The 24499-nt window shown below is 36.0% G+C and overlaps 1 long non-coding RNA gene across 1 annotated transcript; it reads left to right on the plus strand.

Moving 5' to 3' along the window:
* The first annotated feature begins 21950 nt into the window (after nt 1-21950).
* LOC128129322 (uncharacterized) lies at nt 21951-22945 on the plus strand. The gene is made up of 2 exons (XR_008227165.1): nt 21951-22120; nt 22610-22945. It is a non-coding gene; the product is annotated as an uncharacterized LOC128129322 (long non-coding RNA).
* Nucleotides 22946-24499: the final 1554 nt, after the last annotated feature.

Raw genomic sequence — 24499 nt, forward strand, 5'->3', positions numbered from 1 at the left:
GCGCTAACAGCACGGTCAATGCTGCTGATGGAAATAAAGTTTCCAATCGCGATATCCACCCAGGAAGTCGTTCAATAGTAACAGCCACAGGCTCGCAAAGCCAGAAAACAGAGAACAAGAAAAGAAAACGTCAAGCCAAAGTGGAACGCAAACGGTTTCAGAAAATGGCCAGGCAGCAGCCACAAACCTCTGCCATCCCAGTACCGAGCAGACCATATAAGGGAACACTCCCGAAGTGCGACCAGTGCAATTTCCACCACGAGGGAATGTGCCGAGTCTTGAAGTGCGTGAACTGCAACAAGAAAGGGCACATCGCCCGTTTTTGTAGAGCTACCTCCACCACTAGGGCCAGCCTAAATTGCTATAACTGTGGTGAGTTTGGGCACTATAAAAGAGATTGCCCAAAGAAGGAAAACAAGGAAAGAACTCGTGTTCCCATAACTCCTACCCGACACTTCACTTCCACCACCAATGTGGGTACTGTCCATATATGTCACCAATGCTGTGAAATTGGACACCTTCAGAAGGATTGCCCGATAACGCAGAACTCTGGCGCAGACGGGAAGATTCTCAGGATCACAGCTGCAGGAGAGCCTGCTCAGGAACCACGTTAATGTATTTAGGGCGTTTCGTTGTAGCAGACTTAAAAACTAAACTAGTACAACTAGAGTCTTACCTTTTGCGAGATCCTATCTGTATAGGAATTCTCGTGCTGCGTATACTTGTCTTTTGTAGTATGTCTTATTCGCAGCAATAGTCTTGGGGTAAACTTAAAGTACTGTAACTCTGTTCATGGTTGCATAGTTGTGTTCTGTCTGTAACCGTCTTATGTTAATTCTAATGCCTTTAAAAGTTTCTGTATGATTCCGAAATTTTCATACGACTCGATTTAAAATTTGATCCTCGCAAAAACAGCTTCAGACGTACGTCCCCATCTTCTAGATCACTTTTCCAGCGAAGCCGTCATATCAGAACGCCGAAGTACTCATTCCCGGAGTACCTCTTAGTTATTTTTCTTTCCGAAGAAATCCCCGAAGTACCACTCGTGCAGTACGTCAAGTTCAATCCAGGGATTCATGCAGATGATCTATCACTAAGGAAGGTATACATAAGAGTGTTATGTAATCAAGGTTCTATAGGTTTAGAATTGATGATTCCGCCTTAACTCTTTTCCTCCTTGGGATGTGAGGGTAAGGAAGAATCAGTTATTCGACTACCTTTTCAATCTTAATTATATACGACTCGTATACACGAAATTGTGATCGTAAATCCATGTATGAATTCTAAAATGGACTTCAGGACGGAGAAACTGCCTAAGTATACGAGTAATCACATCGTCATGTGAATAAACTTAGAACCCAGTACAACTCCCGAAAACAGATCACCCTATAGTTTAAACACCCACGGAGATACAAGAATAGTACGAACAACCCAGCGAACTACACAGAAATAGAATTAGAAGACTAGGTTTCTCACCCTCAAGAACCCCAGTCAGATTCTTCCAGAGATCGATGGATCGCATCGTATGTGCCTCGGATATCGAGGACTCCGTCAAGATTTTCATAGAAATCGTGATCTCTGCCTCACATAGACAAAATAGTTGAGCACACGTAAGGAAAGAACTACTTCCAAGAATGGACCTAAGATCCGAATATTACCAGTTCGATGTGTTAGGGAAGGATGTCTGGGAGACTATCTTCCGAATTCGATGCGGACGCCTCGAGTCCGTAGTGATACCTTTCGGATAGGACCAGTACGCCCATGGTTTTCATGAACTAAATGAATAGGGTTACGTTTTTCTTACTTAGGATCGATTCGTCATTTCTCCATGAAATGACTTACCTATCTACCCTCGTAGTAAGAAGAAAACCGATGAAAACATTTCCTACAGAGGAACTTTTAGCAAAGTTCTATAGGCTTGAGTTATGAAACTGAAGAGTCAAATTTCTAGGACACACTGTTAGTAATGTAAGAAATTTTGGGTACTCTTTCAGTTTCCAAAACATTTGAGTATTCATCGACACCAGAGAGGCCGACAGCTTTCGCCAAATGTTAGGTCTTACCGACTTACCGCCTTAGTTCATTCAGAACTCCTCGCAAGCTTCATAAACTCGTACGACTTCGACCCAGCAAGGTGTAGCCTTTGACTGGGAAGTTACACAGGAAAAGGAACCTCCGAGAATCCGAGTGAGTGACCAAGTTCTTTAGGATAACTCACTCTGAGAATGGCTTAATACGCTTCGTAAAGCGTGAAAAGCTAAATCCATAGTTGACAGGACTTCTTAGATTCTTATCAGAATCTGTCTTGTCCCTCGCACAAACTAGAACCTACTCCGCGAACTCAGTAACGTACTTTCTACTCTTCGCATCTCGATCGTGAAACCATACCTTTCTGTTTGGACTCTTCCAAGTCCATTCGTCGAGATCTTTGCCTTCGTATCAGAACTGTCGTGGCCCTCGACCGAGAGGTCAAGTGGACGAAACAACGCCGTCGCCAATTAGTGAAGGTTCGTTGGGATACCAACCGAGAGCCCGATTTCACTTAAGTGCGCTAGAACCAATCGATTAGGAAGTTTCCTTCTCACGTCTCTATCATTCGTGCATACTTCCTTCCCTAAATTCTAATTTCGGGACGAAATTCCCTTTAACAGGGGGATGATGTGACAACCCGAAACTTTCCATTCAAATCAAACCATTGCAATCCCATAGTAGTAGAGCAGATACAGTGAAAATTCAAACTTTTGGAATAAGTTTGGCAGTTTTAGGGTTTTACACCTAAGGAGTTATTAGGAGAGTGGTTGCACTAGGATTTTGTGCAACACTGTAAATCCATTACTCTATGTCATTAGAATCCATTCCGAGAATAGAAATATTTTCTGCCAAAAATCTCTGGACTATAAATAGAATTCTGAACCAAATTGGTTCATTATTTGATTTCCAATTAGAGAAAAGCCAAATACTCTCTCACGGATCTTCGGGTTTTTATCCCAGATTGTGAGTCTACTTCCCTAAATGTGTTTTAATACTTGTTATATGCTTTATAACATTGATTACATGTCCAAAACACAAGATCCGGGAGTTTACCGCCCAAGAACGTTCTTGGGGAGTAAACTCCAAAATCAAGCCTAAAGGCCACATAGTCCCATTTCCGTGTTAGGCAACCAACTAAGGACCTAGTGTATGATCATTGGAGGCTAGAAACAAATCAAAATCACTTAGTTTGAGGAGTTTACGGCCAAGGAACCACCTCTTGGGCCGTAAACTCCAAGTAAAGGGCACAAATGAGTGCCTTGTGATCCCTAGCCTTAGAACAAACACCTAGAAGCTTTACACTCATGATTTATGCCATCAAAACCCTTAGAAATCATTTCTATAAGGGAGTTTACGGCCAAGAAACTCCTTGGGCCGTAAACTCCAAGTTTTAGGTTCCAAAATGCCTTTAAACTCTTCCTAAGGCTTAGTATTCATTTTTGGCATGTACCTTAATGTGTTTAGGACCTAGAAAGCACATAAAAAGCATAAGTGTTTGAGAGTTTACGGCCAAGAGTATTTCTTGGGCCGTAAACTCCTTAAATGGGGTCAAAGGACACCCTAAACACTTCCATAGGCCAAGAAACTTTTAGGGCAAGTACTTAGAGGAGATATGGACTAGTTAAAATTCTTAGGACCTCATGTGTGAGGGAGTTTACGGCCCAAAGAGTTATATGGCCGTAAACTCCATCAAATGGTCCCATTTAGTGCCTTAAACCTCCCTTAATCCAAGTATTGAAGCCTAGACTTGTTCCTAGAATTGTTAGACACTTGAAAAGACAATAAGAACCCTCCCAAGGGATTTTACGGCCGTAAACTCCAAGGGAAAAGGGTCTTTGGGCCGTAAACTCCCCTTAGGAGTCAATATGGTGCCTTAAACTCTTGCCTAGCCTTGAAACAATTCCCCTCTAAAGTTGTAGTACTTCTAAACTCCATTTCATGGCTTGTTTGAGAGTTTACGGCCATGAGCTTACTCCCCTGGGCCGTAAACTCTAATGATTATGGTCTTTTGACCTTAAACTTCCATTAGAGGCATTGCACTCCTTTATTGCAACCCATTTGCCTCCTAGCACTTGACCAAAAGTGTTGTCCTCGCGCTTAAATGTTGTTACTTGTATAATTAGTGTTATAATCACTAATTATTTATATACATATGTCTTCATATGTAATTAGGATCATTGTGTGTGTCTAAGTCATCACTTGACACCAAGCACTTGTCCGATCCTTCCGTACGATAACAGCCCGTTCATTTCCAGTCACATACTGCAGGTGAGTTCATACCCCTTAACTAATGTTTTAAACAATTTCAAATGTTTTATGGGGGGGGATACAAGTAGAATCATGCTACTTATTATGTCAATCACATGTGATTAGTAAGTTGGATTATATTACTTATTACATCAATCACATGTGATTAATATACAGCATTCAAAAGATTTGGCTACTCATTAGCCGTTTTACCAAATAGTTTTCCTTCAAATAATTTTTATAAACATTTTATATGTTTTCAACTACTTATTACACTGTACTTCTTACTCTGTCATCATATTTCAAACTCATTTACAACTGTGTTTTCAAACAAATGTTCTATGTACTTATACTGTTTTATCAAACAAATGTTCTTTGTACTTATACTGTTTTATCAAACTTATGCCTTCAAATTGTTTTATAGATTGACATCAAGTCGATCTTTCTTTAGACTAATATTTATATTTCAAATGTTACTAAATTTATTTATGCTTGATATTATAAAATTGCATGCCTCTATATGTATAGTTATATAAGGAATGTTTAAAAGGCTTAGGAAGGCTATCCACCCTATTTCCTTTTCGCGCTTGAGATGTGGTTTGGTGGGATATCGGATACTTGTCCGAAAGTCGTTTAAATATTTGTTATATATCATGTGTACGTATAAAGTCATAAAAGGCCCTTCCAGTTCATCCTATGCCCTTGGGTAGCAAGGGTATACATCCACGTCCATACGTACTACTTAGATTACTAGTAAGCTACCATATGGGTAGTTCAGGAAGATACTAGAACCAGTACTAGAACGCGATATCATACAATGAGTCAGTTCATTCATGAGTCAATACATATACAGATATACTAGAAACAATACATATACAGATATACTAGAAACAATACATATACAGATATACTAGAAACAATACATATACATATACATATACATATACATAGAACAGCCGTCACTAGGGGCTATAGCTCAGAACCAGTTCAGGATCTAACTATACTGATAAATCACACTACAATTGTGATTGGTATATCGAGTATACATGATCATAGTAATGTGGATGCCCACGGCTTGCATTCATGCAGGGGTCGTGAGTAGGTCCTAAAATCCCTCTGATAGGGGAGCGAAACAGTCTGGGATCTAGACATCACATTATACCTTATCCTCAAATAAGGCAAGTTGAGTATCGGTGTACTGATATATATACTCATATATATATATATATATATATATATATATATATATATATATATATATATATATATATATATATATATATCCAAATACTGTGGTACTTGGAAATATTACCCTAGACTTAAGGTAATAGGTACGGTTGTAGTTCGACACTACACCATAGTACCATTTCTTCCTATTACATTCACTTAGTGAATTCTTCATAGGAAGCACAGTAATGTAGTTTTTATCTATTGATAAATAGTAGCCCTTTTAGAGCTACGATTTAGTACTACGTTAATTTTTCCAGTACATATTTTAGTGATGACCTCACTTAAACAAAATTGTACAAACTATATTTTTGGATAATGATAGTTATACTTTGGAAAAACACATACTCTTACAAGAGACACACACACAGAACAGTTAGGTCTTGGTAGAAGACACCTTCACATACTAGAAGGAATCATAGGGATTCTAGGGTTTTTCAAACGCTTACAATTCATATACATTTACAAATTCTTACAATACATAGACTTACAAATACTTACATACAAATTAAGACACATTAATACTTATGATCTCACCAGCTTTATAGCTGATACTCGCTTTCAAAATTACTTGTATCCTCAGGTCATCATAGACAGGTACCGATGCAAGGAGAAAGGAAGATGAAGCTTATTCAAGACTTATCTTTCATTTTGATTTATGCTTTAGTGTTTATCAAAAATTTGACAGAATACAATTGTATAATAATTATTTTATTAATGCAATGGATGATGTTGTTGCTTGTTTACTACTTTACATTGTTGTTGATATTAAACATGACGTCCTCCGCCCCAGAACGTTTCCGCCGTTCTTGGTTTTGGGGTGTGATATCTTTACACAACACTAGGAATTTTAACATGGTTACACCAAGTCGAACCATGATTGACGGCAGTGTCGAATTTAACAAACATTGACCTGATATCGAATGAAGATCGATAGGACCATGTGCTGAACAAGGCACACTAGTTCCCAGCGTCTCGGGTTTCGTCCATGGTATCACTATCGCAGATACTTGAGACGATCGGATCGATGCGGAACTCTAGGGGTCCTGATGTTTCAGAACAATGTACTTTTCATGAATGGATTTCTCACGAGGCCTCTCCATAATCGCCGAAAATACACTAGTACGGCATAATTAAGATTACAAGGACTGTTGACTGAGCGACTCCGCCCTAAATCCACAACCCAACGAGGAACAGGGAATAAGGCAGCATCACTCACTCGAGGTCTATCAATCTTAATTATACATGGCCTTAACGTATATATCGAGTCATTATAGCTTTACCTGATGGATTTTTAAATTTTTACTACAGTGCTTCAACCTTCGCCTTAACGAGAGAGTAATTACAATTAGAATTTACTTATTTATGTTCTCGGCTAGCTACTTAGAATTTAGAGACGTACCAAAATTCTACCGGGTTTCTTGATGCTTCTCCCTAGGTAATAGGGTTAGACTCCTCCTCCTACGCCCTTGTCGTTTCTTTCAGTTGGGCAGTCCCTTTTGAAATGTCCAATTTCACCACATAGGTGGCACATTGGACTGGTCCCCACATTGGTGGTTGATGTCATGAACTCAACCGGGGTTCTGTAGACGCGAGCGGTATGCCCCTTCCTGTTGCACCTAACACACAAGAGTTCTCGACAGATACCATGATGATGGTAGCTACACTTGCTGCAACGGGGGAGGTTCCCTAGGTATGGTCTTCTTGGAGTTAGGACGGAAGGGTTGACAAGGGTATTGACTACCTCAGCTCGTTGCCCTTTGGATGGTCCTTGATTCGAGGTACTTCCTTCCTCGTTCTTAAACGTTCTCTTTAGTGGATTTGGTTGAGGTTCTTGGGTGGCTGTACGCACCGGTGTTGGTTGCTACTGTCCATCGCTTTCGTTGGAAATCCTGATAGGGCTCCTGCTAACATTGGCATCGTTAGCATTCCAGTGAGCCATGACAGCTGCTACGACTGCTGAGACTGCAGCTTGAAACGTAGCTTCATCGAATTGGAGGACTAGTGTCTTACTAACGGGTTGGTTGCGTTTCTTTGGAGGTATGGTTTTTCCTACACGAAAAAGGAGCACAAGTTGATAAGAGACGATGATTAACCCTAGACGTATCTTTCTTTATTATGATAGGCATAAATTTTTTTTTCCTGTGCCTCGAGTTATGGTTATCTGAGTGTCGACCTACATCCCTATGATGCAGTCCGGGTAACAGGGTAGGAGTGAGTGTATCGGAAAGCCATAAAACGGGGGTCGTTCCTACTAAGTTATCTTTATACTGGAGAGGTTCACTCTTCGGTTTTGAAAAGATTTGAGAGAAGTTCGGAACGAAGATCACAGAAGAAAAGGCTCATGGAGACTTATGGCTAAACACTCTCAATCGAGGGTTTGAGATTCGATCTATTCGTATTACTTGCGACGGGAAAGACGATTTGCCTAGCACATATTGTGAGTAGTGTAATCACTAACTCACTAAATTGTATAATTTTATTGATGTATTAGCGTGACGATAAGGAGGAAAAGAAATTTCTCGGGTTCCATGCATTGGCTCCCTCCGTCCACCTCTTATCCCTGACCGGAATAGGCATTGGTTTTCTTCGGGTACTTACCCAGGGTTCTCTTCTCCGCCTTACTTCTGATCCTGACCCTGAGTGTCATCACTTCGCGATGGATGACTGGAATCTCAGATATTCAGGCAAATTCCCCACCGATGTCCCTAATAGTTATAGGTACATGGGGCTTCAGTATTCCCAACCCTGTTCATAAATTTCCAAATTGGAAACCTTCTCAATGAACCTCTTATGGGTCTGAATCAACTCCTCTGCCGATCACTGAAGTGGATAAGGTTTTCTAAAGGGTTTCGTGCGAGAATGGAAATGTCTAAAGAATCCTAAGAGATTATTAAAACATTTCGCTGAGTGATCCATATCGAGTCCTGCTACAATTTCATAATGTATACAAATCATATATAACTTAGATCTGATAGGCCTTCGAATATGTGATATTATTCTCTACCCACATCCAAACAAGGAAAAGGGAAATAGAGCGAAACCACACATTCTTAGCCTATGAGATCCTTATTATATATAATCTTGGAAGCATACACTTTTTAATCATAAGTATATCAATAAGGATCCTTTTAGTTTTTCACACAAGGTTATTTATGGTCCCTAAAATACCCCCATGGTATTTTAATTACATGTTTGATTCTTAACTTCTGAATATGATTATGGGATTAATGTGAGTCTTTTAGTATCCTAAAATACTCCCATAGTATTTTAATCTTTATGTTTGGCTCTAGCATTCTTATTTGGTAAGTTTCAGATTTTTTTGCAACACCACCATCACTCTCAAGCACATGTTAGTCGCATCTTGAATAAATGTAGTTGATCAGGTTACATTTATTCCAGCTTACGATTACATAAGTGCCCAGTTTGATGGTAATGGTCAACATCCAAAGACTTTTATTCTGGTTCTTCTTGTGATACTTTGTTCGGGTATTTAGATTCTGGATGTTCTTATAGTTTTGTAAAATATGGTTATATTTTAAAGTATAATTATTGGTCAGAGTGTTTTGTCCCAGTGTATTTATAGGTTGTATATCTTTTATGATTAGATATACTAAGATCACTATAAACAATGCTCTGATACCAATCTGTCACACCCCAAAACCGGAACGGCAAAAACGTTCTGGGGTGGAGGACGTCATGTCAAGTATCACAATATATGTAGTATAGTAATCAAAGTACAAAAATCATTGCATTAATAGTAATAATTTACATAGGTTACATTTAACAATAATATCAAAGTAAATACAAAGGATAACATAGAGTGCAGCTCGGTAGAAGGCTGTCTTCGTAAAAGCTCCCGGAGTGTACCTGTCTATCGATAACCTGAGAATACAAGTTATTTTGAAAGCGAGTATCAACATTTTTAAATGCTGGTGAGTTCATAAGTATTTAATGACATTAGTATAAATACATGTTTTTCTTCAAAACAAACTCAGAAAAGGGTGGTGGTTTAGAATCTACAGAGTGTTAGAATTCTTTCCAGAAAATCCTACATTTTCTAATTAAAAGCAGTCTTCTACCAAGACCAACCGTTCTACGTTTAAACCAAGGAGTATCTCAATCAAAATCAGTCTTCTACCAAGACCCAACGGTTTTATGTTTGAAGGAGTAATTTCCCCAAAATACTATCATTATCAAAGTATAGTTTTTGTTTAAAAGGAATGGTGAGAAATCCACAAGTAAAAATATTAGGGGAAAATAATATTATACTTCAGCAGTAAATACTGCTAGCAAAAGTAAATGAAACATAGACTCCAGGAGGATATCGAATGAACAATACGTCTTGCTTAGTCTAAAGGTGAATAAATCATAGACTCCGGGAGGGTATTGAATGAACAATACGCCTGGCTCATTCTAAAGGTGAATAAAACATAGACTCCAGGAGGGTATCGAATGAACAATACGCATGGCTCAGTCTAAAGAGGAATAAAAGGGTTGAATGTGAACTCGTATGTAACCATGCTGAGTGACGATCGAATCCTCGATGACCCTCCAAGTCACGCGTAGAGTTAGTAACATTATGTCACCCATGGGCCTCACTGGCTCGGACTGTAGCCAGCAATCAGGATGCGGGAGCGTCTGTCCCGTATAGATCTATACACATGATGTCCACTCTCCCTCAAGGAGACTCTGGTTACACGGCGATGGCGCTATGAAGCGTTGTATCGGGAAATAGTGTGTCACATTCTATTTAAAGTATTATAATAATAGTATAGACTCACGAATGAACTGACTCCTGAGTAATTCTTCGTACTAGAGAGAGAGAGAGAGTGAGTGAGAGAGTGTGTGTGTGAGAGAGAGTAAATAGAATCTCCTAACTATTCCTATAATAGTTACTGGTGTTCTAGACATATGAATAATGGAAGGATGCATTTGCTACCCAACGGAGATGAACTGGTTGAGAGAGCTTTTATGACTACATATGTATACATGATATACAACTAATATTTAGAGGACCTTCGGATGGATAATCGATACTCTAAACCACATCCAAACAAGGAAAATGAATTTAAGCGAAGTTAGCCTTCCTAAGTCCTTGAAACATTCCTTATATAACTATACATATATAGGCATGCACTTTACAATATACAAGCATAAAAGAACTTTTAGTAAAACCTTTGGAAAATCTATCAATAAGAATTTATGACTTGATTTCAGTTTATAAAACAAGATTTGAAAACCTTTGGAAAATCTTTAATAATCTAAAAAGAGATATTCATGCCTTAAACAATATTTGAAAACGAGAGTCAAAAACCTTTAGCTGAATAAAGCAGTTTAACAAGCAAAATCTATTTTGCTATACAGTTATTAATCACATGTGGTTGATCTAATAACTCTATAGTTCAACTTGTGTTCCCCCCCCCCCCCCATGAAAGCAATTAAAATCATTTAAAAAGGTTAATTTAGGGGTATGAACTCACCTGTCGTGGGTGATTCGGATGAACGGACGGTATAGGATGCTTAGTGTCCTATACAGGCGGATCCTATTTAAAATGCAATGATACATTTAAGTATCCAATTAGTCATTAAATAACTAATTAAGCAAGTAAGGATGTCCTAATACATGAAAACACTTTGATGCAGGTGTTAGGAGTACCAAGGGTTGCATATGAAGAGTGTATGGACTCACATTGGAGTTTACTCTTCAAATGATGGACCTTAGGGGTGTTTACGGTTTCTGGACCATAACCCCCATGAGTTTACGGCCGTAAACTCATGGTAGTAGTGCCATGGGGTGTTTAAAGGTCTTATCTCACTCAAGGAATTATGCTAGACTCGAATCAAACGCTATGGAATTGACTAGGGCTCAAAATGGACACTTTATGGAGTTTACGGTCCTTGGACCACTCCCTTGGGTGTTTACGGTCGTAAATACATGTTTTTACGGCCGTAAACTCATGTTTGTCCATTTCTCTTGTGTTTTGGTGGTTCTAACTCATGCATGCAAGGTTCTAGTCACTTATACGAGCATAGGAAGGTGTTAAGGGCACTTAAAAACCCTTTGGAGGTGCTTACAGTTTTGGGAGGCCTCCCCAAACCGTAAACTCATATGAACATGGGGAAATGATGATTTTCGAGTGTAAACATGTTCATACTAAGCACACAAGAAGCTAGGGCAAGTGTACTTGTGACAACCCGATATTTCAAGACGATATGTTGGGACGCAAGTCAAATTTAGGTCAAAATTTAACTTTCCTAAAATCTTATTTGGGTTAAATAAAGTTGTAGTGGTCGAAACAAGGATTCCGAAGATATAAATAATGCCGAAATCCGAGTCATAACGAAGAAGTTATGACCTGTCGAAGTTTTACGGCAAAACCGGCACGGCACCGGGAAGCGTAAATAGTGAATTTACGATAGAGCGAGATTTAGCCTTATCAATCTAAACAAAAGTTGTAGAATATGTTAAGATAAGAGCGTCAATAAAAAGAACGCCCAAATCTGACTTCGTATGAGGAAGTTATGATTTTTCTAAGATTCGGCTTAGCAGTGCACGACCCGAAACTCGAATTTTAGTTCGAGCGGTTTTTGGCTTACGCGACCTAAATGAGAGTTGAAGGTCTCATTAATAGGAACTCAATGGTAAAAATATGGACAAAAACGGAGTTCGTATGAAGGAGTTACGAATTCTTCGCGGTCATTTAACAGTCTAAACACCTCATACTGTTAAATTTGAGATCGGTCAAGATTTAGCCGACGGAGTCTAAACAAAAGTTGTAGATCTTGATTTTACCTACGCGTGGATATAAAGAACGTCAAAAATGGAGTTCTTATGCAAGAGTTATGATTTTTCTAAGTTCGAAGGCTAACACGCGATAGGGGTGACGTGGCACCACCCAGAAGTTGACACGTGGCACCACCAGAAAGCCGCCACATGGACCAACTCGGCGAGTAGGTGTCCCCTACTCGGCGAGTCCATCAGATATTTTCACTATAAAAAGGATGCGAGGGTGCCGGCCAAAATTGCTAATTTCCTTCCTTCCTCGCGCCGAAGCTCTGCGTTTCAACCCTCGAAATCATCCCAAAGGCCCGGTTTTCATATCCAAGGTGGGAAGAAAGTTTTACACTCCCGAGACTCCCGAGATTTCCCAAGAATCTCGAGAGATCCGCTTTCTCGAGTAGAAGTTCTGCTCGGTTTTCGTCACGCTTTCTTCAATCAATCAAGTGAGTTCATACCCCTATAATCCACACTTTTAAATGTTTTATGAATATTTTTATATGCTTTTAAGGGGGGGAATACAAGTAAAACACACGATGATTATCGTATGTTACATAAAGTTTCGTTTTATACTTTTTATCAACGGAATCGCTTGTGATTTATAATCATTATAAAGAAACTTTCGTGTGCAAAATGTATCACGATAATATCATATCTTTCGGAAATTGAAAAGTGTTGTTATTTATATATAAATCAAACACTCCGCTTATACTGTATGTATATGTGTCCACCTATCGTACTACAAACATACGATTATTTTGGCACGAAAAACATCAATATTTTGGGATACTTCTTGTTAATAAATCAATCTTATGTGATTTATAATTAGTATACAAATGGATTTACTACAAGTTTAACAGTTTTACTAAACCTATTACTTCAAATGACTTTATTAAACGTTTTTACATGATTAAAGCTCGTTATCAAACTGTCTTACATACTGTAAGCTTCCTTTCAAACTCGGTTACAAAGGTGTTTTGAAACAATGGTTTTCCGTGTACTTAAACTGTCTTATCAAACAAAATACTTTCAATCATTTTATAAACGGACATCAAGTCACAAATTCTTTATTAGACTTTTCAACGATTTTACAAAACTTCTTTATGCTTTTATATTATAAATTGCATGCCTCTATGTGTATAGTTATATAAGAAATGTTTAAAAGACTTAGAAAGGCTATCCACCCTATTTCCTTTTCGCGCCTTGAGATGTGGTCTGGTGGGATATTGGGTATTCGTCCGAAAGTCGTTTAAATATTAGTTATATATCATGTATACATATATGGTCATAAATGTTCCATCAGTTAATTTAGTTCCGATACAAATAGATATCAATGGTGTATAAACCTACTTTGTCACTCATCAATTACATCCTAGTAAACTATTATAGGAATAGTTTAGAGTAAACAAAACATTTTCCCTACTACAAGAAATTACACCAGAGTCAGTTCATGCATGAGTCCATAATACATGTTATATAAAAGAATACTCTTACATGAATACTTATACATGAATACTTTTACATAGACATTATATGGCAAATTACTATTACATGTTATATGTCTAGATACGGTTATATTGTTCGCCTTTCTATCTTTACCTTGTGATTCAATCACATCATCGACGAGATAGACTGGGACTTTATCTCCTAGTACCACATCATACTTTGAGGGACTAACCATTCCGACAACCACTGCTAGCTACAGAGGTAAATGAACAATCTACGGATGTTTTAGGTTGATACCATCGTGGGTATACATAAGGGACTAACTATTCCTAAACCCGGCTGTTAGCAACAGAGGTAAATGAACAGTCTACGGATGTTCTAGGTTGATACCATTTCAGGTATACTTAAGAGACTACTAATAAGAGTTAAACAAGGAAAAACCATCACATTTTCAAGAGATGCGTACTTTCAAAACAGTCAGGTCTAGGTAAAAGACTACTTTCAAAACATTCGAGTCTTGGTAGAAGACTACTTTTATACTAGTAGGAAATATGGGATTTTCTAGAGCTTTTCATACTTATACTAAATGTTTCATCATTCATTTACCAGTCTTTCATATCAACTAATCAAAGCAATGACATTAAATACTTATGAACTCACCAGCTTAAATGCTGATCTACTCTTTCAAAATAACTTGTATTCTCAGGTTACAAATAGACAGGTGTCGATACAAGGTTCAGAGAAGACGGAGCAGTCAAGACTCGTCTTTTATTTTGATAAGTTATCATCATGTCTTGTACTATGAAAGAAAACACTTGTAACTAAAATTATACTATTAATGCAATGGATGATGTTGTTGCTTGTTTACTACTTTACATTTGTTGTGATGCTTACATGACGTCCTCCGCCCCAGAACGTTTTCGCCGTTCGTGGTTTTGGGGTGCGACAGTACTTACGTTCTAGGAGCTTGGATGATCGTTTTTGGCCAAGAACACTAGTGTGTGTTCTTGGTGTTCTTGAAGAACACTTGAAGATCTAAGCAAAAATTGAAAATCCATGGATGAAGTGATGTAAAAACACTAGATTAAGTGTTATATGAACGAATCTAGGAAAGAAACACTTACGTTTTGGCGGATTTGACGGAAAAGAAATATGATACTTGAGAGGATTTCTTGTGTGTTCTTGAGGTGGAAGTTGGAAAAATGAGAGAAAATGACTAAGTGTCATATTTATACTCTCGGGGGGTTTGCGGTCGTAAACTCCGAGTTTTCTCCCGTAAACTCCAAATTTTTGGAGTTTCGCGACTTACGTTAAACACGGCAACTCTAAATTTATACTTCCTTATTTTTGGTTCGCTTGACGAATATTATTTAAAATATTTCAACGGGATTAAATCCGGCCAAAAATGTTTTGAAATAAATTTGGCTAATTTTTTGATTGCTTAATTGCGGAGTTTATACAAATAAAATTTTCGGGTTGTCACAGTTATTTTTTTTTTTGTTGAATTCAATGTTTTTGTTTTACAAATTACAAAATCAACTTCTTGAATGATTATTATATATATATATATATATATATATATATATATATATATATATATATATATATATATACACACCAAATTTGTAAATTTGGAGTATAGTCTACAGCTCTCGCATTGGTATATGTTGGTTTTACATTTTTTTTACTTTCAACCAAACACCTCTATGAAGGTACCCTCTGCCGCCTATGACGGAGGACTTTTTACCTCTTTTCTTAAGAATTTATCTAATTGGAACAGACTAAACAAAAAGAAAAGGGGTTGTTTTTCTTCTGAATATGGGCCTGTTGACACAATCCCATTTCTTTCTCCTTATTTTTCCCATGTATTTCTTGTAAAAACAAAGGCAATTGAATTGAATTAGCAAGTCTCCAGTAAATCTCGAAGTCTTTGCACAGTCTTGCTTGGTTTTTAATAGTCTTCTTTTCTCATAATCATTCATATGTCTCATTGCACTTTGATATTGCTTGCTTTTATTTTCCATTACCAACCTGCTCCTAATCAAATTAGCAACAACTTAAGTAAAGACTTCTTGGTAGTGCAAGTACATTGTAAAATATCAAAATACTATAGAATATAAAAATAACCATGTTTTAGCAATGTATTAGCACAGCCTAGTTAAAAAAATCAAAATATTAACGAGTATAAAAAGAAAACCCCATTTTTTACATAACCATATATCAACATGAAAAAATCTTTAAAATGAAATTATTTGTTTTAAAGAAATATATGAAATAACTAAAAACTACAATCAAAGAAACAAGTAAAAAATATGTTTTTACCAATAATCAACCATATCACAGTATCATTAAGGGTGTGGATCATGTCATAATGATCTCATTTCTTTCATAGTCATTTTTATTTCTCTTTCTCTACCTTCAATCTTTAATTTTCAAAACGATGATCAACTACATGACACTACAGTGAAGATACTATAAAAAAGATGAACTAAAAGATACATATTCAAATTCAATTAGCCAAACCTGTAACAAATTACAAAAAAAATAATAATAAATAAATAAATAAATAAAATAAACTATAATTCAGTTCGCCAAAGCACAAAATTCCAAAGACAATATTTTAACTAGTTCGCAAAATCAAAGATACCTATAGAAAATTCAAAAAACAGGGGTTTAATAAGGTTTCTCATAGATGTAGAGGAAAATAATTCTCATGGATATTGGGAGCCTCGATTCGGGACTAAAATTTCAAATACGGTTGGATTTCTTTGAGCGGTATTTTAGCCCTACTAATGTCAAATGTCAGATGTTTATTCAATTTACAAGAAGCTTGAGATGACACAAGAATTAAAAGCAATAAATACCTTATTCAAGCAACCAGATAAACTGGTGAGCGCAGGAGAGTCGTCTGAGTGTAATCCGTATTCGGTAGAGAGGAAGAACTAGAAGGCCACGCCGTGAAATTTGAAAGAGTGTGTGGGGTTAGGGTAAAGTAAAAATCTGAAAATTTTATTGATCGGAGGGAAAGTTAAATAACTTTTATCTATTTAAAAGGGAAACTGATTAAAGGGTTGTTTTATAGTTGTTGGTTGAGTCGGATCTGATGGTCATGACCTGGGTCTGAAGCTCTGATTGAAACCATGTTGTTTGTTTACGCATCTGGCGGTTGTAGTGACTGCTAAAAATAATAATTTTACTCTTCTATTATATTTTGTACTCGATAAAATATCTCTTTCAAATCCAAGTAAAAACGTACTGAAATTTGAACATGTTTACTACTATTGAATATTATCATTGTAAACAAATAGGGAACATCAAGAAGTGTTGCAAGAACCAGTGCATTCACAGTTGAGAATTGATAAGAATGTTCACGACATAACAAATATATAATTTCATTATACATCATCTTAATGAATATCTCTGGTTTCTCTCATCTTTGCTTCTTTACATATCCTTTCAATGACAAGATCATGTAAAAGACCAATTATGTCCCTAAAAAGGCCGCATTTTGATTAGCTTGACCTGAATTCATCATATCCAAGAACCAATTCATGTAAAAGATCAATTGTTTTGCATTTTCACATGAAAATTCATGAATAAATATAGCGATTATACCTTTATCAACTTCCTGGAGAATCACATAACATCATGAGAAGAGTGTGCATCAAATTAACGAAAGAAAAAGAAAACAAAAAAAAAACTTACCAATCGATTTTACAGTCGGAGTTGCAGGTGGTTAAGAATGCGCCGGCAAATGGCGAAGGAAGGCAGTCGTGGAAGTCGATGCAATGGCGACATATTGAGGGGAAGAAGCGAGAGAAACGATGGAGGCAAAAGAAGCAAAAAGATGATAGAGGCAGAAAATAAGCAAAAAGATAAAGAAGATTAGTTTTTGACCAAAATAAGGTTATATAAAAAAATATTTACCATAGTTTGAAAAATATTTATTAAAATAGTAATTTTTTTATTTTCTTATATTTTTCAGTTTTTTCTAATTATTTTATTTAATTTTACATATTTGTTTATTTAGTTTATTTAATTTTCAATTTGTTTACTTTTTTATTTCATTTGTTTACAGTCCTTTTTAATATTAGTTTTTATTTTTTTATTTTTTACTTTTACTTTTTAAAATATGTTAAACATAAATGTTTTGACAAAATTTATATAAATTATACAAATAATTTTGAATATAAATGCTTAACACAAATATATGGGTTTATTTGATAATTCTGTACAATTAGTTTTTTCTTTTTTTTTTTTTTGTCAAAATAATTGTGTGGTTTTATTTGTTAAAACTTATTTAATTGTGTTATTACTTGAATATTTTCAAAGTCATGTGATGATTGTCTTTACAAACCATTTTAAAATTTTGTTACTTTGTTAGAAATTATTTTGTAATTTGAATCTTATAATTGCGATACTTCATTAAGTTAGTTGTAATTTTATGGTTATTTGTGTAATTGTTATTTTTTTCGGTCGGTAGTTCAGTGCATATGTGCATGTAAAGTGTTAGGGGATGATTGATTTTTCTTTTGTTAGTATGTTTAACTTTAATTAATATTTTCTTAAATGATGTATTTCATCTAATTATTGACATTTGGACCAAACTTGTAATTTTAGGTCAAGTAAAAGGATCATTCTTGTAGTTTAATCTGTTTAAAATAAAAAAAATGTTTAACATGTAATTCTAAATAGTTATTCCTTTTTTCTACAGTGTATTCAGATCTAATTTGTTACTTACATATAGCTTTAAATTATATTTCACAAATAGATTAATTTATTTTTATATAAAAAGGCGATATTCAATAGTTGATATAATACTTCAAAACTGATATTTAGAAATAAAATAAAAATAAAAGACTAAAAAACTGAAATGAAAGTAAAAGTAAATAAATAGATATTTAAAATAAAAAAAACATTAAGAAAAATGGAAAAAATATAGCAAAAAAATAACACTATACTGGTGGTAAATGTTTTTCAAACTCTACTACATTGATAAATAATTTTTTCAATAACCTTATTTTGGTCAAAAACTCTGAAGAAAAGGCATGAAAGAGGCAGGAAGTGCAAAATGAGAAGGGAAAATAAGAGCAAATGAAGTCTAGCCTTGGTCCGCGTTACTTTTTTACAGGACCGAGTCAGATCATTTTGATGGATCAGGAGCAGGAGCGGGTCAGCTGACTAATCTATACAAATCAAACATTCTGACCGGACCTAATTAGACAAAAAAAAAAGGTTGATCGGACCCGGTCAGCACCAAATCAAACAGGCCCTAAGTAATTTTAGGGAGACGAATTTTGACGGAGACAAATTTGATATAGTTAAGAATTTTAATCATCAAAAAAGTCCTATCACAATAAATATTTATTTTAAAGTATGCTTAAGTATTATATTTTTTTGTACGACATAGTTAGTGGTTAGCGGTTAGTATACGAAATCAGTTAGTATCATGAAACCGTCAACGTCTGGAATAAAACTCGAGACCTCCAATCTAAGAGACAAAGTCTCTACCAAATGGGCTAGTCCCACATTGGCAAGCTTAAGTATTATCTTAATACGGATGATTCCCAAACTAAATATTAATCATGTTTTTTAACCATATAATTTATTATTTGTCATAGTACTTAGTTTTTGCACTTTTTTTAAGATTGTATAATTATATATATATATATATATATATATATATATATATATATATATATATATATATATATATATATATATATAATTATACAATCTTAAAAAAAGTGCAAAAACTAAGTACTGTGACTAATGGTGTCGTAGGTCTTCAAACTGTGGTTGAGAACTGCAACATTGCATCAAAGTCGACGGAGGTAGAAGATCATGGTTCTGAATCGTTGCTTCTAACTACTTTATAGGTGTTGATGATGTCGACACATACCATAGGCAACATGTGTGTGAAGAGTACATGTGTAAGGATGGACCACGAAAGAAGCAAAGCAGATTAAGTCGATTTGGGGTAAATGAGGGAAAACGACCGTGTTGATTTTGGGATTGGGGAAAACTAGGTCAAACATTAGAGAGGGTGGGAAAAGAAAAGTTGAAAATTGTAATTTAGATTCTAACTTATAAAATATAATGAATATAATGCTTAAAGAGATGAAAACATGTGGCTTAAGGAATAAGGCTTATGGCGTAGGAGTTAGGGTTTAGGGTTTTTTGCTTGTGGATTAGGAATTAAGGATTATGCTTAAGACTTAGGCAGAATGACTTAGGGATCAGGGATTATGACTTTTGGTTTTTGTCTTAGGGCTTAAGGCTCGTGTTTTGTGGCTTATGGCTTATGATGTACGGCTTAGGGCATAAGGCTTGCTTAGGAGTTAGGGTTTAGGGGTTATGGCTTAAGACTTATGACTTATGGTTATAGATTAGGGCTTGTAGATTAAAGTTTAAGGATTATGGCTTATAACTTATGGTGTATGGTTCATGGCACAAGGCTTATGGCGTAGGACTTAGGGTTTAGGGCTTATGGATAATAACTTATGCCTTATGGTTAGCTTAGGGATCAAGCCTTATGCATTATGTCTTATGGCATATGGTTTATGGCTTGTGACTTATGGTTTTGGGCTTAGAGCTTATGGCTTATGGCTTAAGGGTTAATTATTATGCGCACGGGTTAGGCCAATGGATTAGGAATTAGGGCTTATTGCTTATGACTTAGAACATAAAGGTTTACAACTTTGGGTCCCTTGAATTGTAAAATATGACATGTTTAGTCCCTAACAACATCAAATGACTATATTGCCTTTTTTTCATATTTCTTTTTCATTTATTTTTAATGTTTATAGTTAGTTTTAGTTATTAAAAATAATTTAATTAATTAATTAATTGATTCTTAAGTAGTTTGTTTTAGAAATAGTAGTGGGCGCCACCATACTAGCCCCACCCTCTTTAATTAAATACTCTCTTATTTCAAAACCCTACAACTAAAGACCCCTTCTATCTTCTCTCTATTAGAAACCACCGATCACCGCCTCTCCACCAAAAACCATTGTTCACAGTCGTCTACTACCACTGCCCATCATCGACAACCACTGGATGCCTTGGCTTCTCTCCTTATCTTTCTCACATAGACGAAAAATACTATCCCCAAAAGGGAAATATAGTAATTTTATGTATGACATAGGTTGAAGCGTGCAAATTTAAGCTAATAAGGGATGAAATGTGCAATTTCTAACCATACAAGTAGCGGTGAGCAAAAACCGAACCGCAAACTAAAAAATCTGCATAAACCGAAACCGAAATGAAAAACAATGGTGCGGTTTTTAGTTTTGCAAAAACCGAAAATGTTTGGTGCGGTGCGGTTTCTAGTCTTGCAAAAACCGCAAAAAATCGAACCGCACCGAATATATATATATATTAAGTATTAATATATGTAAGAATGAAGAACTCATACAATTAAAATTTTTTATAAATATAAATATTTATCTTATCAGAGGATGATTATATATTTTTAAACATATTTACAGTATATTTACAAGAACAAATAATTTCTATTATATTTTTAAAAGATGAATATGATGAGTACTAGTATTGATAGTATCATTTTTATGAATACATTAATTGATATTATCTCATGTACTAGTGGTTATGTCATTTGAGTTCAAACCAATAGGTGGTGGTATCGATTCATCTTTATATAAAGTTTCTTAAGAAATGATTAACACTCCTCATCTGGGTCAAAGTAACTCGTTGAGTTACCTGAGTTTTAGAAAAAAAGGAAAAACAAAACCAAATTAAAAAACTGATAAAAAAACCGCAAAAAAACCCGAACCACAAAAAATCGCATAAAAACTGCAAAAAGCGAACAGCATACAAACCGAACAGTGCGGTTTCTAAACTTCAAAAACCAAAGTTGCGGTTTTCGGTTCGGTTTTAGTCAAAAACCGCACCGAACCGCACCATGCTCACCCCTACATACAAGGGACGATCCAAAGTATTGTTTGAAAAGAAAGACCGAATATATCTTTTAACACAATGCAAGGGGAACGATTAATGAAACTTACTCTAAAACTAACCTTTTTTATTTTCCCTCCTTATATTCACCCAATTCATTCCATAAAAATTTGAATCTCCTTCCTATTCCCTCCATATGATTTAAATAAAATTTGAATTCAAGTTAATTTAAACAAAATTTATTTAACTTATGTTTTTCACAATTGACTCATGGGTCATTTTTTACATAATAAAAGGTTTCCAAGCCATATGCCTTAACCTAATAAAAGGTTTTGGTTCATATGCTTCACACACAACAGCCTCGATTCTTCTCTCGTCGCTTCCTCAGGCGACTCGTCGTCAACTTTAATCGCCAGATACCGTCGCACCCAACAATACCGATGACCATCGTACACCACATATTCGATTCAGGTGTGATTTTTCTTATCCCTTCCTCCTTTCGTTCAACTGTGCGTCCTGTCGATTTCCTTTTCTCCGTGATTTTAGTTGAAATCAAAATTATGTGATTGTTGAAATCAAAATCTCTGTTTGTCTGCAGATTTTAGATGCATATCAATTGCTACTATCTTTCGTTCAACTGCATTGCATCGATTTTGCTGTCGATTTCATTTTCCCCTATGTGCTTGTTGAAATCAAAATCTTTGTTTATCTACAAATTTTGGATGTATATCAATTGCTACTGTCTTTCATTCAACTACATTGCATCGATTTTCCTTTTTTCCTTGAGTTCAGTAATTGAAATCATGTGTTTATTTCCTGTTGTCACCGTGGTGTATCTGTACATTTTCTGCCTATAATTTCAATTGATGCCTACTATTCATAATTGTTCAATCATTATTGTTCATAACAGGAAATATATGTTCTGTTCATAACAGGAAATATATGTTCTGTTCATAACAGGAACATACATATTTTTTTGAATGATATCAGATCTGCACCAAGATCTTAGGTCAGGTGGTTTTGTTTGGCTAGCAATGAGTCAAGATTTATCAACACCTATCACCTTTGACTGCAAACATGATTCTTCTACTCTTGTATTGGTCCATTGGTATGCAACTTCTTAAGGTTTATTTTTTAAAAATTTCGACATTCTTGCCAAACACTTCAGGGTGATTGCAATTCATCAACTAGGGTCAATTCATTACATAATCTTTGACCAAATTTTGAATATTATTGTAGGTATTTTGTATCTTTTTAAATACTTTCAATTTCTAGCTTACTTCTTGTAGTTTTGTATATTGTATGGCAGTTGGGGTGGATCTAGCATGACTGACTTCACTTGCATAAGTAACGAAGGTTATGTCACACCCTTGAACCAGACGGCAGAAACGTCCGGGGGCTTGACGTGACTTCATTTTTGTAGTATCACCACAAAGTATATAATTGAAACATAACATCATCCTCATCACACATGTAATATAAAAAAAATTCATTGTTTAGGGTTTTGCTTCTTAGGGTTTCGCCTCTAAGAGGTTCGGCTCTAAGAGGGTTCGGCCCTAAATGGTTGTTTTTCAAATAAACTTCCCATTTTGCGCGGTTTTTGACTAAGTTAAGGGTCGGGATGCCCCAAATGATTTTAAAAAGTTGAGGGAGGTTATGAGAGAGATTTGGGAGAGATTTGACATACTTGGAGAGATTTGGGAGAGATTTCAGATAGAGAGAGATAAAGCGAGAGAGATCGAGAGGGACTTTGTTTGTGGCCTTTGCGAGTGTTTAACTTCGAAATGCAAGGTTTTTAAACCCCGTTTTGCCTTGTTATGAGCGCTATACGCCCTCGAAGGGTATGTATTAATGTTTTATCGAGTAGTTCCATCTCTTACCCTAATTTGGGTGTAGATTTTCTGAACACGTGAAACTTCTAAGCGATGCTTGGTATTAAGATGGTGTGTTGTACAATAGTAAACATAAGGTAAACCTTAATAAACAAGGGTTAATTGAGTTGACTGGTTTAACTTATTGACTTTATTTGATTTTGAATTGACTAGAAATTGACTGTTGTCACAAATGTCACGTGTCCTCCTTACCATTACAGGCAGGGCTCGGTCTGCAGGTCCATCATGACTCAGATCGTAGTAGTCCCGGTTCATACCAAATGGGGGTCGCACCCCTTGCTGGCAGCTCCACTTCCAGATCTTGTGTGCCCATGGGGGCACCCTGTCTATTTATGGCGGTTCGATGACTTCGGACTCCATGTTCGAGTCATCCGCGTTGCTTCCATCAGCCTCCTCCTCATTTGAGTCAGCTACCGGTTCTACTGGTCCTCCTATACGTTCTTCATCGGGTTCTTCCTCTGTTTCCTCCTCTGGCTCTTCTTCTGGCTCCAACCATGCACCATTCCCATGGTTAGGGAAGTAGGGATCTCCTGGATGGTGGAATCCGGCCATAGTGTCTACACAAGGGGTGAGAAACGTGTAAAGGGAGTATGTAGATAGCATTCAAAATACTCCTATAGTATTTTAATTGTTTAAGTTTGAGTTCCTTAGAGCTTTTTGGATACAAGGTAAGTTTCTAGATTCATTTCCCAACATGATCACCCCCATATACATGTTGGTCGTATTTTGAATAAATATAGTTGATCAGGCTATATTTACCCCTAATACGACTACATAACTGTCCGGGTTTAACCATGTTGTTTGAGTTCCAGAGACTTTTAGGGTTATAATATTAATGTACACCTAGGTATTATTTTATTGAGAGTGTTTTAGTCCCATTATATTTATAGTTGCATATCTTGTATGATTAGATATGCGAGTTCAATATAAACAATGCTCTGATATCAATCTGTCACAC

This window comes from Lactuca sativa, chromosome 9, assembly GCF_002870075.4.
Source record: "Lactuca sativa cultivar Salinas chromosome 9, Lsat_Salinas_v11, whole genome shotgun sequence".
In the NCBI taxonomy this organism is placed as follows: domain Eukaryota; kingdom Viridiplantae; phylum Streptophyta; class Magnoliopsida; order Asterales; family Asteraceae; genus Lactuca; species Lactuca sativa.